Below are 17,764 nucleotides of genomic sequence, written 5' to 3'. Positions count from 1 at the left end.
AACTAAGATATGGCTATGTGCTTCTGTGGCCCTCCACCAAAAAATAAAAATTCAATACTTCACTCGCCACTCTTCCACAAAAACACAGACGGCCAGTAAAAAAAAAGAAAAACGTATGCAGGGATAAAAGCAAAATCACCTGGCTCCAACCATCTGCTCCAAGAGTGCATCAGTGAGTGTCCTCCGGTGAAACATCCACAAGCCATTGAGGAGATGGCAAAAGATCATGCCTTACCTTGCTTCACAATGCTGTGTGCCACTATCGTGTCCAGCGCACGGTTGAATGTGGGGCACGGAATCAGGGGCCTCATTTATGAGGCCTTGCGTGAGTTTTGCGCTTCCGATGCGTCACTTTTTGTGACACATCGGCGGCGTAAAACATGCCTCCTGATGCGCACTATTTACAAAGTGACGCATCTAAGCAGATACGTCACTTTGTAAACCCCTGCGCTACATTATACCTTCGTCAGGTATAATGTATGCAGAGGGGGCGTTCACACCCAAAAAGCCTCGTAATAGTGACGCAGTGAAATCTATGAGATTTCACTGCGTCACTTTTAGGACGCTGTTGCGTCAAAATCTTGCGCCTGCCTCACAGCAGGCATAAGACTGACGCAAGCCCTTTCACATGGGGCTTTCCCCATGTGAAATGAAGCATTGCTGGAGTTGCGTCACTTTTGTGACACACTCCAGCAATGCGTCACTTTTGCGCCTACAGATACGTCAGAAATACTGACGTATCTGTAACTCCTTGCGACATGATGCGTCATATGATAAATATGACGCATCAATCATGTTGCAGGGAGAACGCAGTGAAAAGTGACGCATCGCTGTTTTCACGCAGCGATGCGTCACTTTTCATAAATGAGGCCCCTGGTATCCGGGATTGGGTTGCCGGATCCTGATGATGAGGATAAAGGCATAAAATATGTAATTTGAAACGACTATTTTACAGATGGATTTATGCAACATTTTAAAGGAATTCCTCTTTAAAAAAGTATCGTTCACTGAGGTATTGGATGATTGATAAATCATACACAAGCTATAGAGGTATGAGAACCTGGTTGCACTCGAGGAATCTAGCTACAGGTTATTATAAATATAAGTGATTCTCCAGGGGCATTCACATAAAGTTTATATCTAATTGTAAGAATGACATTAGATTTATGCTCCTAGGGTATTACTCAATATGAAAGAAATGGTATAGATGTAAGATTTCTTATATGTTACATAGGTATGTATTGGAAGAGTTGTGCTGTAGGTCTATAGCAAAATGGTGTGTACTTAGGGCCATATTTACAATAACTGGCGCATCCCTGCAAATCAGCAGGGATGCGCCAGTTATTGTGCGCCACAGCTACGCCATCATGGATGTGCCACATTTACAATATGGCGCACCATGGTGCAAAAACGGCACAGATGCGTGACGCATCTGTGCCGTAAAAGTGACGCATTGCTGGAGTTGCGTCGCAAGCGCGACACAGCACCAGCAATGCTCTGGGGGCCCTATCTAGTTTATGCTCCGTCAATCCTTACGCCTGCGTCAGGCAGGCGCAGGGTTTTGATGCAGCATGGGCCTAAAAGTGACTGAGTGAAATCTTGTAGATTTCACTCAGCCACTTTTAGGAGGCGTTCCTGCGCCAGAACGCCTCCTCCTGCACAGGAACGCCTACATGTGGCGCAGGGCTTTACAACGTGACACATCTCCCAGATGCATCACGTTGTAAGTACCCCTGCACCATGGAGCAGGATTTGCGCTGCCGCTGCGTCACAAAAGTGACGCAACGGCAGCGCAAATGAGGCGCAAGGGACTTGTAAATCTGCCCCTTAAAGTAGTGTTAAAAATTGTGAAACAAATGCAAATATCATCTGGATCCTAAAGATCTTAAGTGTGTTCAAAGAGACCTGTTTGAGGTTGTTGTGAACGTGACCTGGCCTTTTAAATCGCACTTGACTTCTGATGTTGACACTTTTATGAGGGAATTAAATGTCCTGTTTACATTTATTGAGAATTAACAGAGTCTTAAATGTTTTCATCCCCAAAAAGTGCAAAATAGTGTCTAAAATGCATGCACACAATTGTATTATCAGGGGTGTCGCTTAGTCAAGAGTATTCGAAGAATGTGAGCCTAAATGTTCCCAACAAGTAGCAGGGTGTTACCCAACTGAAAAGGACAGGAGCAGCTGGTGGGAAGGATAAGGGATGGGGTTTGGGATGGGTAAGGGGCGGGGTTTGGGATAAGTAGCGTTAACGACATTCGTTCTGAAACAGTAAGGAACATTCTTGGCATCATTAATATATATATATATATATAAAATCATAACCTGGTGAAGACACCCCTACCCAAGTGTATGCCATGCAAACCCAGCTACATATCAAATGGACACTTGCCAATACTATAATATAATCCTTCACAATGCCATGTTTACAAAGTGACACAATGCAATGCTACGTTCGCATAAAATGCACAAGCATGTGTGCCGATGAGTCATTCATTGTGCCACTTCGACACCATAATGTGCACTTGACTTGGGTCACTGAATTAAGCGTTTTTAAAAAGGGTGCTTTAAAATAGGTTCCTCTTCATCAAAGCATTGTCAAAGCCAATAGGTCTCATCTTTAGGACCTATTGGCTTTGCCAATAGATTTTAGCCATTCTCTGCATCATTCTTGATCGTGTGCAGCATGGCTAAAGTAGGAAAAAGGAATAGGACATTGCCAGCCGTGACATTTTGTTAGTGCAAGCACCACAATCATGCTCCACTGCAAAATTATAGTGACCCTTTTTTTCTTTTTATTTACCGATCTGTGTTCGATTGATAAATAACACGAGCAAGCATGTAACAATAGGTCTGCCTTTAAAAGAATGTTGTATGGTAATGTGAAGTAAAGTATCAAGTAGATAGTGTTAAAATGCCCCGGTTACTTACCGGTAATCTTCATTACTCCGAGTCCTTGTCTTCCTCGCCACAGTAATTACCCATGAAACTCCAAGCAAACTTAAACGTTCAGCAGGACCCCAGGCGTACCCCCGCGTAGCAAGGCCCAAACGACCCAGCACACATAAACGCTCCAAAAGTCCGCTAGAGCAGGACACGGAGCGCGTAGGCAGAGGAAGGGGAGGAAACAACAATTAAAAAACAAAATGCAATAAACAAAACACACAATTAAGACTACGCGCCCCCTTCCAAATACCGAAGGCCATAAGGGGCTGCTCCAGCAAGACCCCAGCCCCCACTCACCGCATTACAGACAGACAGCACTCAGAGTAGTGCAGAAATAAAAAAAACAGGTCGATTGGGCGGTTTCTGTGTCCCTTTATGGGATTAGCTTTAGCCACTGGGGGCCATCTTGGAGGACGGAGAGGGAGACTAGAACGTTTAAGTTTACTTGGAGTTTCTGTGGGAGCCGGAGGCTCATGGTTAATTACTCTGGCGAGGAAGACGGACGAGGAGGTAATGGATATGTATTTGTATTGAAGCAAATTACTGTAGAATACAATTAGTGCAGGTTAAAAGACCAGGTGAGAGTAGCTCGTTCAAACCAGACCTAAAAATCCATGTAGGGTAATTACCGCACTCCTCCCATCTGGGCTGCTGCCAGAGATAAACATTATTAATTATTAAGTTATCTAAAACAAGTTAATAGCATGTGTGTACCTTGAAAGTTCAACCTCAGGCAGCTAGATAAATAAACAAAATGATCACTGCTGTGTGAAGAAAAAGGACCTTTTTTTGGAAACATCCAAATTCTGCCCAATCAATACATGTACTCTTGGCTTTCAACATGTGGGCAGAGATAAAGCCCCTCTCCTTGTGTTCTCACATAATTATATGTGTTGTCAAGCCTGATCATAAAAAATGTAGTGTGAAAGGGATTTTCTTTTAAGTAGGTGGGTGAGGGTTGAAGCGATACAGGTTGCAAAAACAACATGGAAGGCAGTGGGTGGGGAAAGGCAATATGGAAGATGTGGGGAGGAGTAACACCAATGGCCAACAAGGGGGTGTGGGGGTTAGCGACATAAAAGCATGAGCAACGAAGAGCAAGGGGCGAGAAGAGAAGAGAACCACATGGGTCAGAGGAGCCAAGTGGAACTGGCAGGAAGAAGCACTTGGGCAAAAAAGCAATGCAGAAGAACACTCAGGCAAGTGCGTCATGAAAGAGTACACACATAAATGCGTGCGCTAGGTACAGACATGGTCAGTATGCCCTTTTACAAATAAGATGCGGCTCCCAGGGCAGCTGCCAACCCTTTCCTACCCTGAGAGCAGTACATTCCTGATGGACCAGCGGTCTTTTGCAGCATCTGATCTGACTTTCGTAGTGCTGGCAGTAACCAGCCTGGTTTTAAAAGGGATACAGAGATCAAGTTCAAGTTCAAGTTTAACATTTGTATAGCGCACTACTCACCCAGAGGGTCTCAAGGCGCTTGAGGGAGGGGGTACTTTACTTATCGAATATCCAAGTTTTTAGTTGGTTTCTGAAGGAGAGGTGGTTCTGTGTAAGGCGGAGGTGGGTGGGGAGAGAGTTCCAGGTTTTGGCCACTAAGTAGGAAAAGGATCTTCCCCCCATGGTGGATCTATGGATGCGTGGAATTGCGGCGAGGGCTTGATTGGACGATCGTAGTTGGCGGGTGGGGGTGTAAAAGGATAGGCGCGTGTTGAGGCATTCGGGTCCTAGGTCGTAGAGGGCTTTGTGTGCGTGGGTGAGGAGACGGAATGTTATTCTCTTGTTGACGGGGAGCCAGTGGAGGTCTTTCAGGTGACCGGAAATGTGAGCTTGGCGGGGGATGTCTAGTATGAGTCTGGCTGAGGCGTTTTGGATGCGTTGGAGTTTTTTCTGTAGTTTGGCTGTGGTTCCGGCGTAAAGGGTGTTTCCGTAGTCCAGTCGGCTTGTGACCAGTGCATGAGTGACCGTCTTTCTTGTTTCGGTGGGGATCCAACGGAAGATTTTTTTGAGCATACGTAGGATGTTGAAGCATGATGATGAGACGGCGTTGACTTGTCTGGTCATCGAGAGGGAGGAGTCCAGGATGAAGCCCAGGTTGCGTGCGTGGTCCGTAGGTATGGGTGCGTTTCCCAGTGCCGGTGGCCACCATGAGTCGTCCCAGGCGGAGGGGGGTGAACCTAAGATGAGGACTTCCGTTTTGTCAGCGTTAAGTTTTAAACGGCTGTTCTTCATCCACTCGGCTACTTCTTTCATCCCTTCGTGTAGGTTGGTTTTGGCGGTGTTTGGGTCTTTGGTGAGGGAGAGGATCAGCTGGGTGTCGTCTGCGTAGGAGATGATGTTGAGGTTGTGTTGGCGCGCGATGGATGCGAGGGGACTCATGTATACGTTGAAGAGGGTGGGACTGAGTGATGATCCTTGTGGTACGCCGCAGATGACTTAGTGGCCTCTGATCTAAAAGGGGGAGGCGGACTCTCTGGGTTCTTCCGGCGAGGAATGAGATGATCCAGTCCAATGCTTTTCCTTGTATTCTGACGTTGCTGAGGCGTTGTGTAAGGGTGCTATGACAGACTGTGTTGAAGGCTGCGGAGAGGTCAAGTAGGATGAGGGCAGCTGTTTCTCCGTTGTCCAGTAGTGTTCGAATGTCGTCCGTTGCTGCGATGAGGGCGGTCTCGGTGCTGTGTTTGGTTCGGAAGCCGACTGTGAAGGGTCGAGGGATTTGTTGGATTCGAGGAAGGCGGCGAGCTGACTGTTGACGGCTTTCTCAATGACTTTGGCATGGAATGGGAGGAGCGAGATGGGGCGGTAGTTCTTAAGTTCAGTGGGGTCTGCTGTGGGTTTCTTCAGAAGGGCGCTGAGTTCGGCATGTTTCCAGCTTTCCGGGAAGGTAGCGGAGTTGAGGTAGCAGTTGATGACGTCATGGAGATGGGGTGCGATGATGGAGTCTGCTTTGTTGAAAATGTGGTGGGGACATGGGTCGGTTGGCGATCCTGAATGGATGGAGTTCATCAGGCGGATGGTGTCCTCAGTGGTGATTGGGTTCCAGGCGCAAAGGTAGTTGGAGGGGGCTTTTAGTTCGGAGGTGGGTGGGGTGGACTGGTCTCCGGACTGGTTATCAAGGCTGTTATGTATGTCAGTGATTTTGTTGTGGAAGAATGAGGCTAGGGAGTCGCAGAGGTATTGGGAGGGAGTGATGTCGTTGGTGTCGGCGGTGGGGTTGGTAAAATCTTTGACGATGTTGAAAAGTTCCTTGCTGTTGCAGGCATTGTTGTCGAGTCGATCCTTGAATGCTGATTTCTTGGTGGATCGGATCAGTTGGTGGTGTTTGCGGGTGGCGTTCTTGAAGGTGGCCAGGTTGTCAATGGTTGGGTTTTTTCTCCAGGCTTTCTCGAGGGTGCGACAGAACTTCTTGGATTTCTTAAGGTCGTCGTTGAACCAGGGGGCTTTTTTGCTACCTTGCTTGATTTGATGTTTTTTCAAGGGTGCTAATTCGTCAGTGCTGTGGTTCATCCATTGTGTGAGGTTGGTGGCTGCAAGATTTGGGTCCAATGATTTTGCAGGAGGGTTTTGGTGAAGCTATGTGAAGAGTTGGTCAGTGGTAATTTTGTTCCAGTTTCTGCGGGGAATTGGGTGTGGGTGGTTGTGGGTCGAAGTCTTTTTGTAGTTGAAGTGTACGCAGCTGTGGTCTGTCCAATGGAGAGCTGTGGTGTGATTGAAGGAGATGTGCTTGCTGGAGGTGAAGATTGGGTCGAGCGTGTGCCCGGCATAGTGGGTGGGGGTGTCAACAAGTTGTTTGAGTCCGAGATTGGCGAGGTTGTCCAGAAGGGTGGTGGTATTGCTGTCGTTGTTCTTTTCCAGGTGGAAGTTGAGTTCTCCTAGTAGAATGTAGTCCTCGGAGGGGAGGGCGTGTGGGCTGATGAAGTCGGTGATGTCTTCGCTGAATTGTGTGCGGGGTCCTGGTGGCCTGTAGATGAGGGTGCCTCTGAGTGTGGTCTTGGGGTCGGTGTGGATCTGGAAGTGAAGGTGTTCGGCGTTTGCGAGGTGATCGTCGGAACTGGTCGTGATGCGGATGGTGTTCTTATGAACAATGGCGAGGCCTCCTCCTGATTGGTTGATGCGGTCCTTTCGGATGATCTTGTAGCTGTCCGGGATGGCTATGGCGATGTCCGGCGCTGAAGAGGCGTTCATCCAGGTTTCTGTAAGAAAGGCGACGTCCGGCGATGTGGTGTCAAGTAGGTTCCAAAGTTCAATGGCGTGTCTGTGGACCGAGTGGGTGTTGAGCAGGATGCACTTCAGGTGGTTAGTGTCGGAGCTCTGTTTGGAGTTTGTGGATTTGGTGTGGGTCTTGATGCAGTCGAACTTGCAGGAGTGGCAGGTGAAGGGTCCATGGGTGTGTCCGGGGGCGGCTTGGTGGCAATCAGGAAGTCGGCCGGGGTTGAGTGCTAAGAGGGTTGCGGCAGCGTACGTTATGCGGGCGGAGTGGATTTTGCGGGGGCCAGGGGGTTTGGCGCAGTCCAGGCGCGGACGGGCGCAGACGGGCTTACCTTTGGCGCGCCTTGGGCGCGCATAGGGCGCGTCCGCTGCGCGTCAGCTGTTCTGACATAAGTAGAAAGTGGAGGGGGGCGGAGCGAGGGAGGAGAAGCTGGGAGGCGGGAGCGAGGTGGAGAGGACGGGCTCCGAGGCACAATAACAAAATGGATGTCAGCAAAAGCAAAACCGAAACAGCTTGGGGCACAAAGTGGGATTACACTGTGGGCAGTGGCACCGGCACAATCAAGCACTAATAATTATTTTCTGTAATTTAATGCGAGCGCAACAATAATACACCAATGATCAATAGAGCGATATGAGATTACAATGCACAAATGAGCAATAGAGCGCTATGAGATTACAATGCACAAATGAGCAATAGAGCGCTATGAAATCTAAGCAGGCAGCAATTCTTTAAAGCAACAAGCAATGCGAGAGAAGCTCAACGATACCCAAGGAAGATAAGGGAGCGTGGGGAGCGACCGTTTCCGATAGAGTCAGGACGGTCACACACTACATCCTCCTGCTGGAAAATATCTGGGGCCCCTCTGAGATTCCATTTCCTACATTGAAGATGTCACCCTTGGGAGAGCACTTACTGTGCACCACCTCTTTGTGAGCCTCCTGATGGTCTCTTTTCTACTGCACCTGCATTCATAATATGATGAGGTGCAGAGGTAAAGTGTTTGTCTTTTAAGCCTGGGGATACAGTCTCATGCTAATGAGGGAATAGCCCCTTTGACTTGCTCTGGTGCTATATGTGTACTGGCATGATCTGTATAAAGAAGGAGCAATGGAAGCATCCGTGTCAGGGAAGCAGATAGTCAGTACACATGCCAGCAGTCCCTTCTGTTCTCCAGTTGAAAAGATGTCTCCATCACAGCTGTTAAGTCATAACTAGTTAAGCACACTTAAACTTAGGCGTTGATTGCTAAGCAGAGCTTCAGCCCAGCCAAGTTTGGCACGTCAAGGAGTGACTAGCTGCTTTAGTTTAGGTTTTTCCTTTGCATTCTGGGACTTATAGCCTTCTTTATCTTATTATACAACCAGAACTACTTGTCCCAGAATGCAAAAACATGTACAATAGCAGCATCTCACAAATGGACCTGGGAAGCTTGGCAATAATGGAGCCTCAATAATGAAGTAAGTCCATATATCTATATCTATAGAGATTACCTACTGGCAGTCACCAGTTGGTAGTTATAGATAGGACCTAGTTTCCATAGAAGAGAGTTTTTTGATTTGCCAATAACTTTGGCACCATTTGACAAATCCTAACGAAATTTTCAAATATAATATGATGCTCACTTCAGCTGCTATCTTGAAAGTTTTGTGGTGATCCGTCATGTGGAGTCCGATAAATAGGGGGGTCCTAAAACGCGTTTTATCCATGTTAATGCCCATAGGACTTTTAGACATTGCTCCAACCCAAACTGCTAAAAGGAATTACACCAAATTTGGCAGGTAGGTAGATGTTGGTCCAGGCCTTTTTAGGTCTCGGCCTGCGTAGGCTGCGTTTGCGCAGTCTGCTTGGAGAGAAATTTTGTTTACAGTATGGGGGCTTGAACCCGCCCCTCTTCTCCATTGGCTGGCTTCCTAAACGGAGGCCAGCCAGTGGAGGAGAGGGGCATCACTCCTTTGAAGACCGGATTCGGGGGCGTGTTTTTTCACTTCTTTCTGTTTTCTTTCTTTCATCTTTTACATTCCAGCCAATGGGAAGAGGAGAGAACAAAAACCACGCCCCCGAATCCAAAAATGTCGGGGCTTTTTGGAAGCCATTTCTCCTAGACCGCCACCGGAAGAAGTAGAGAAGCTGCCGAGTCCTCCAGTGAGTGTGCTTACTTTCCGGCCCCCTCGTTGTGCTTGCTTTCCGGCCCCCTTGTTGTTTTCCTCCCCTCAGTTGCTCCCTAATCCCCCCTCCTACCCGCCGTTCGTGCCATTTGCTATCAGGGGCCAATTCCATCACACCAGTAGTCTTTCCATTCCACCCCTGCTCTCGGTATGGCCCTCTCCCGGAACTCGCAAAAACACTTTCTGGTTGTTTCCACTTTAAACATTTTATATATTGCCACCCGCGTTCAAAACTCCATGTCTGATTTCGAGCACAAACCACCAAGAATGGACATGAAGCAGTGGAAAACAAAGGTGCAGAGCAGCCGGTGGAAGTTGTGGAGATCGAGCTGACACACCTAGAGACCGACTGCGCCAGCAGGCTCCATGAAGACACAGGGGTTCTTCTCCTTTAGTGAACGGAATGTTAAGTGGGCTTTTTATTTAATTTCCTTGGGTGCTTGTGAGGGTCTGGGTGGTGGGTTACATTGCTCTAGGTATGGGTTGTTTGCTCTGTTTATACTGACCATGATCCATGCTGGCTGGACGCCGGCAGCAACAGCCTCACCTGACAGGTAACCTGACACCGGCTGGCTGCCCATCGGAGGCCGGTCTGCTTGCTAAACTGAGTCCTTGGGGACCGGAAGGGTGGAGCCCAGGTGCCGACGGCCCACGGTCTGCTGCTTCAAGGAGCTGGACCGGACTGAGGAACCCGGGAGCCGGACCCTTCGTGCCCTTGGAGTTCCGAGTCCCGCGCCCCATTTTCCAAAACTCCCCGCGTCCTTGCAGCATTGCCAAAGCAACAACTTCTTTCTACTCTTTTTTTACTTTTTTCGTGTATTTCCATAGTTACGTGGCTGTTTTTCGAGACTTCGAATTGTTGGTCCAACTCTTCAGAAGGAGCAAAAGGAGATGCTCGGATTTAAAAACACACCTGCAAAGAATTTGTTTTCGCTCGGATTCCAGCTAAGTGGATTGGTTTTTTTTTTTAAGTGTACTTTATCTCCGCCGGTGTGTCTCGCACTCTGGTAAGATGTTCCCCTTACCTAACCCAATGGCTCTGGTGGTGTCGACCCCAGAAGGATGAACGTCTGAGCCCGCATTCGAGCAAGTAAGTGACCTTTATGTTCCTCCGATTAGTGCAGCAGGAGCACTGACTGGCCGAGCAGTCCCTACTACGGGATCAATTACTTCAGGGTGTAGCTCAGTAAAGGCCGGTCCTACAAGGAGTGGGAGGAAGGCGGTGCTCCTGGGAAGGCAGTCCGCTGGCCGGAAGTTTTGGAAGGGCAGGGACCGGCGAGCGCTCGTGTGCTTGTAGGTGTTTGACACAAGGAAGTGGAGCACCTTTCGGATTGGCTGGGAATCGGACTTCGAACCTCGCCCGCTTGCTCGGCGTTGAGCTTGTGCACATCTACCCAGAGACTGACTGCAGAGGGATTGTGGCAGGGTTGCGGTTTTCTGCTTTGATTTTGACCCTGGGTGGGTGCCAGCTTACAGACGGGAAGGCAGTCGATGCTGTGATTTAAACCTTTGCCACGCATGCTCATGGAAGGGGTGAAGTGCTGCAAGCGAAGGGGGTGCCCTCCTTTCCAAGACCGAACATTGCAGATCTGAAGGACAGAAATTACCAGAACTGATACCTGTGTCAAGTGCTCAGTTCTTGTGGCTGTTTGGCCAACATGGAGGCCAGCAGTGACCCCCCATACAGCAAGGACCCACCTGCCCAACAGACCTTTGAGAAGTTCTCCATGAAAAACTTTTTTGCCCAGAATCCTCACACACCCTCTCACCCTCTCACCCACCCACACCCTCACAACCCCTCACGCTCACACACCCTCTCACCCTCACACCCCCTCACCCTCACCCCCTCACACCCCCACACACCCTCACACCCCCACACCCTCACACCCTCACACACCCTCACCCTCACACACCCTCTCCCACCCTCACCCTCTCTCACCCTCTCACACTCTCTCACCCTCACACACCCTCTCACCCTCACACAACCTCTCACCTTCACACCCCACACCCTCACACCCTCACTCACCCTCACACCCTCACTCACCCTCACACACCCTCTCACCCTCACACACCCGCTCATCCTCACACACCCCCTCACCCTCACACACCCTCACCCTCACACACCCCCTCACCCTCACACCCTCTCACCCTCACACACCCTCACACACCCTCTCACCCTCACACACCCTCTCACCCTCACACACCCTCTTACCCTCACACACACCCTCACCCTCACACACCCCCTCACCCTCACACACCCTCTCACCCTCACACACCCTCTCACCCTCACACCCCCTCACACTCAAACCCCCTCACACCCCCTCACCATCACACCCCCTCAGACTCCCACCACCCTCAGACCCCCACACCCTCACCCTCACACACACACCCTTGCACCCCCTCACCCTCACACACCCTCACCCTCACACCCCCTCACCCTCACCCTCCCTCACTCTCACCCCCCTCACCTTCACACATCCCTCACCCTCACACCCCCCACACCCTCACACACCCTCTCACCCTCACACACCCTCTCACCCTCACACACCCTCTCACCCTAACACACACCCTCACACACCCCTTCACACAACCTCTCACCCTCACACACCCTCTCACCCTCACACCCCCTCACCATCACACCCCTCACCCTCACACCCCCTCACACCCTCTCACCCTCACACACCCTCACCCCTGTCATGTTCACTCCCATCACCCTCTCATTCATCCTCACCCTCACCCACCCTCACCCTCACACACCCTCACACCTCCTCACCCTCACACACCCTCACACACCGCCTCACCCTCACCCTCACCCACCCTCTCTCACACCCTTTCTCACACACCCTCTCCCACCCTCACCCTCACACACCCTCACACCCCCCCACACCCTCACACCCCCTCACCCCCTCAGACCCCCACACACCCTCAGACCCCCACACCCTCACCCTCACACACCCCCACACACCCTCAGACCCCCACACCCTCACCCTCACATACCCCCTCGCACCCCCTCACCCTCACACCCCCTTACCCTCACCTTCCCTCACCCTCACACATCCCCTCTCACCCTCACTCACCCTCTCACCCTCACCCCTCCTCACCACCACTCCCTCACACACCCTCACTCAGCCTCTCTAACTTAGCAGCATGTATTACTGCAATGGGGGCAACGGTAACCAAACTAACAACGCCAAGGTAGGAGACCCTGGATGCAAAACGCTTCACTGGCTTTCTCTGAACCATGCATGGTTGCTCTACACGATCCACTGGTGGGTCAGTAGGAAGTTGGTGTGGAGAGCTTGGACTGGGTGTCGTATTCTCAGGGTGATGATATGCTGAGCCTTAAAGTCCTTTTCATGTTAATGCCACACGCATCCACTGCTTCAATGGAGAGGTGATACTGGGCACACGTTTTCCATTGGCCCTGATTTTGCAGTGAAACTCCACCCAAAATACGTATAAAGGCGGCTGTGTGTTAAGTGGAAGTTATTTGTGGGGCTCTGTGTGTGGGGGGCTCTGTGTGTGTGGGGGGGCTCTGTCTGTGTGTGTGTGTGTGTGGCTGTGTGTGTGTGTGTGGCCCTCGGTGTGTGTGTGGGGGGCTGTGTGTGTGGGGGGGGCTCTGTGTGTGTGTGTGGCTCTGTGTGTGTGTGGGGGGGCTCTGTGTGTGTGTGGGGGGGGGGCTCTCTGTGTGTGGGGGGACTCTCTGTGTGTGTGTGGGGCTCTCTGTGTGTGGGGGGTGCTCTCTGGGTGTGTGGGGGCTCTGTGTGTTTGGGGGGCTCTGTGTGTGGGGGGCTCTGTGTGTGTGTGGCTCTGTGTGTGTGACTGTGTGTGGCTCTGTGTGTGTGGCTGTGTGTGGCTCTGTGTGTGTGTGGGGCACTGTCTGTGTGTGGGACGCTGTCTGTGTGTGGCTCTGTCTGTGTGTGGCTCTGTGTGGCTCTGTGTGTGTGGCTCTATGTGGCTCTGTGTGTGTGGCTGTGTTTGGCTCTGTGTGTGTGGGGGGTGCTGTGTGTGTGTGGGGCGCTGTGTGTGTGTGGGGCGCTGTGCGTGTGTGGGGCGCTGTCTGTGTGTGGCTCTGTCTGTGTGTGACTCTGTGGCTCTGTGTGTGTGTGTGGCTCTGTGTGTGTGTGGCTCTGTCTGTGTGTGTGTGTGTGTGTGGCTGTGTGTGTGTGTGTGTTTGTGGCTCTGTCTCTGTGTGTGTCTGTGGCTCTGTCTGTGTGTGTGTGGCTCTGTCTGTGTGTGTGTGGCTCTGTTTGTGTGTGTGTGTGTGGCTCTCTGTGTGTGTGTTTGTGTGGCTCTGTCTGTGTGTGTGTGTGTGGCTCTGTGTGTGTGTGTGTGGCTCTGTCTGTGTGTGAGTGTGTTGGGCTCTGTGTGGGTAGATTTTTTTGTAGGTGGGTCTGTGTGAGGGTGGCTCTGTGTGTGTGTAGGTGGGTCTGTGTGAGGGTCGCTCTTTGGTGTGTAGGTGGCTCTGTGTGGGTGGCTCTGTGTGTGTGTGGGTGGCTCTTTGTGAATGGCTCTGTGAGAGTGGCTCTGTATGTGTGTGGCTCTGTGTGTGGGTGCAAATACAATAGGTCTTGCATTTGCGAGACATTAAGCTATTGGCATTGTAAATGACAATGCCATTTATTTATGTTTTAAAAACAAAAACATAAATAAAAATAATGTCATGAGCAATGCCAATAGCTCTAACTTTAACAATGCCGAGACCATTGCATTGTAAATGCATGTTTGTTATTTGGTGTAACTCTGTTCAGTAGTTGTAGAGATATTAACCAAAATCCAAATTTGTGTATATAGGGATGTGAAGGATCCGCCACCCCTCCCGATCTCCTACTGAGATCTGATTGGCTGCCAACACTTCAAACCAGGAAGTGTTGACAGAAAGTTTGGGACTTGACTTGAGCTGCGTTCCAGAAAAAACATAAAAAAATGGAAAGGGGGCAGGGCCGAAATACCCAGCCCCCTAGGCCTCTTCGCGGGGGTAGGGGTCCCGCAAGGCCCAAAAAGCATTTTTATGTTTATTGTTCTGCAGGATCCCTCTTGGCGGGGGTAGGGATTAACCCTGGGCGTAGTACTTCGCTACGCCCATGCAGTGGGCGTAGTGTTGCCTACTTTGCCATTTGCAAAGTAGGCGTAGCAGGCAACACTACGCCCACTGCGTGGGCGTAGCGAAGTTGCTCGCCACCCGCCTCCCTCCCGCCCTCCCTAAATACTTAAATAACCTTTTTAAAAAGAATAAAAACCACTTACCTTGTCGGCTGCGTCCCCGGGGCTCCCTCTCGTAATCGCGCCGCCGTCTCAGACACTAATGCGCATGCGCGGCCACCCGCGCATGCGCATTTCTCATGAGAAATGCGCATGCGCGGGCGGCCGCGCATGCGCATTAGTATCCAAGATGGCGGCGCAATTACGAGAGGGAGCCCCGGAGACGCAGAGGACAAGGTAAGTGGGTTTTATTCTTTTTAAAAAGGTTATTTAAGTATTTAGGGAGGGCGGGAGGGAGGCGGGTAGTATTTAGGGAGGGCGGGAGGGAGGCGAGTGGCGCGTAGTGGGGCTACGCGAAGTGCGTAGGTGGACTTAGTTTCTTGCCCACTTCGCGTAGCTTCGCATAGCCCCACTATGCCTACTACGCCCAGGGTTAGTAGGGATTCTGCAGGGCCTATAAAGTATTTTTATGTTTATTTTCTGCAGGATCTGTGGATCCTGCTGAAAAAACTTTTTTTAAACGAAGTGCGGACTCCCGCGCTTCGTTAGTTATCAGCCTCCGGGTAGGCCAGGTCCTTGGGACATACTGATAAAAAGGGAGGGGCGCATGGACCCCCTCTCCTTGTGTTTATTATTGCCCTGGGGACCACCTCCTCACCGGGGCTTATTTGTTTATAAATGCGGGGACATAACATCCCCCAGGTCCCAGGGACCACCACCTTACTTGGGCCATAAAACAAATTGTAGTGGGGGGGACTCAGCGACCACCCCAGCCCTGAGAACCAGCACCTCCTGGGGCTAATGTATTATCATGAGAGGGGCTCAGTGACCCCCACCGGACTCTGGGGACCACCACCTCCCCAGGGCAAAGCTCATTTTTTTAAAATGGGAGGGGGGCCATGCATCCCCCTCCCAGGCCATTTTTGGACCCGAGGACCGCTATCTTCCAGTGGCAGGCCATAGAACAAGAAAGGAGGGGGGCTACGCAGCCCATCTTCTGGAGTCAATAATATCCCTGGAGACGCCATCCCCCAGGGCCGGCTCCTGCTATGTCCAGGGGTGCCCACAACCGGGACATAGCTGTTTGCTATGGCTAGGCAAGAGAAGCCAAATCAAAGGCATTAAAAATGCTCTCGCTTGCTGGGAGCAGAGCAAAATTGCTTTTTATAGAGCGGGAGCTTCATGTTCAGCAGCTCCATCTCTGTAAAAGCAATGCCGGCTCCCACAATAGAGGCTGGGCCCCAGTGGATGGGATCCCCAGGGGCTAAAATCAGCCCAGGTGGGGGGCTACGCAGCCCCTCCCCTTATTTACTTAAATAAAATCAAATAAAAAGGCTGGGCCACGGGAAAAGGTTCCCCAGGGCTAGAATGAGCTTGGGAAGCAGAGCCACTTGGACCCCCTTCCTTTAATTAATTTTTTTTTTTTTAAAAAGACCTGGTCCTGGGGAATGGGGTCCCGGGGTTGAAACCTGCCTGGCCTCCTTCAGTTCAAAAAGGCCGGGCTCGGGGAATGGGGGCCCAGTGAAGGCGAGCTACATGTCCCCCTCTCCTAATAAAAAAAACTCTGAAAAGTCGCAGAGGCCTCGCCACCTTTACCTTACACTCTGCAAACATGCCTCCTGGTGCACTAGTAGTAGGGGGATGATGTCTTCCTGGCTCCAGAGGGTCCTTGGAGGCCAACAAGCCCTCCTGTTCCTTTCAGTAAGTCCCAAACAGTGGGATGCTGAGATTCTTAAGAGGCCATGCACCCTTTCTACACCACTCTGCAAATGCGCCTCCTGGTGCATTGCTGGTTGGGGGATGAAGTCCCCTTGGATGCTAGGGTCCTTGGGGGCCAACAAGCCCTCCTGTTCCCCCCAGTAAGTCCCACTCAGCCCGATTGCTGAGAGGACTTCAGAGACCATGCCCCCTTTCTCCACCACTCTGCAAACTCACCTCCTGGTGCACTGCTGGTCGAGGGATGAAGTTCCCTTGTATGCTGAGAGTCCTTGGCAGCCAACAAGCCCTCCTGCTACCTGCAGTGTGTCCCACACATTGCGATTGCTCAGAGGACTTTGGAGGACATGCCCTCTTTCTCTACCTCTCTGCATATGCACCTCAAGGCACCAAACTGGTTGGGGAATGAAGTCCTCTTGGTTACTTAGGGTCCTTAGGGATCATGAACCCCTCCTGTTACCTCCAGTAAGTAACTCCCTAAGCTCAGAAGGTGTAGTCCTGCTTCTGGAGTCATTCTGGTTCCCTTCTATGTCTGCTTGTTCGTCGTCCAAGACATAGCCCTGTGAACCACCCCTGCTCCGTGCTTTTCATCCTCAGAGGATACTCCCACCAGCTCTGCTGTGCACCTTGCAATTTCCTGGCTGACAGCATCACTACTCCAACGGTATAAGCGAAACCTGCTGCACTGTCTTGTTCACAATCACAAAGTGAGTTTGTCTGTTCCCCTTTCTACCCTGCACTCCAGGATCACATATTCCGCCAGTATCGTCCAGGCCCAGGGGCTTGGCTCCACTCACAGAGACCCGTTTTGTGACATGATGTGAGAATGGAGGGGGTGGGGGACAAACAATAGTGAAACTTGCTGCCATGCCCCTGGAACAAGGAAGGAGGGGAGAAAGAGAAAGCCAAGACAGCAAGCATGAGGAGAGAGAGGAGAGGCAGTGCAGCAGAAAGAGTTGGCAAAGGGATGAAGGCAGGCGTGAACTGAACAGTGATTGCCGGTAAACTCCGCCACAAAGCGTAGCCAGAGTTTTTGCTGCACTTTGTGCTCCAAGCAGAGCGCAGAGTGGCAAAAACTGCAGGAACTCCGCCCGTGGAGCGAAGTTCACAGCCAAGCCTTAGTTATAGTGAGGCTCAGATTTCACTTGTGCAAAACCATGGAAATTCAGCAGTTAAATTTACCTGACTAACTATAACTTACACCACCACAATGCACTGCTTATGACCTCACATATTACATCACTCATGAAATGGTCAATGACATCAGTGATGACATCATATATTACCTATTGGCGGCCGCCAGTAGGTAGTTATAGTTAGGACCTATTACCCATAGGAAATCCGCAACATTCTATTTGGAATAACTTTGGCGCTGGTTCACGAATCTTTGTGAAATTTTCCAAACTTTTGGCCAGCTTCAGTCTGCTCCTATTTTGAAAGTCTCTGGATGATTCATCAAGCGGCGGACGAGAAAAATGGGGGTCCCAAAACGCGGTTTCCCCCATGCAATTTCCCATA

The sequence above is a fragment of the Lissotriton helveticus genome, chromosome 1_1 (genome assembly GCF_964261635.1).
Source record: "Lissotriton helveticus chromosome 1_1, aLisHel1.1, whole genome shotgun sequence".
Classification (NCBI taxonomy): Eukaryota; Metazoa; Chordata; class Amphibia; order Caudata; family Salamandridae; genus Lissotriton; species Lissotriton helveticus.
Note: the sequence above shows the minus strand (reverse complement) of the source record.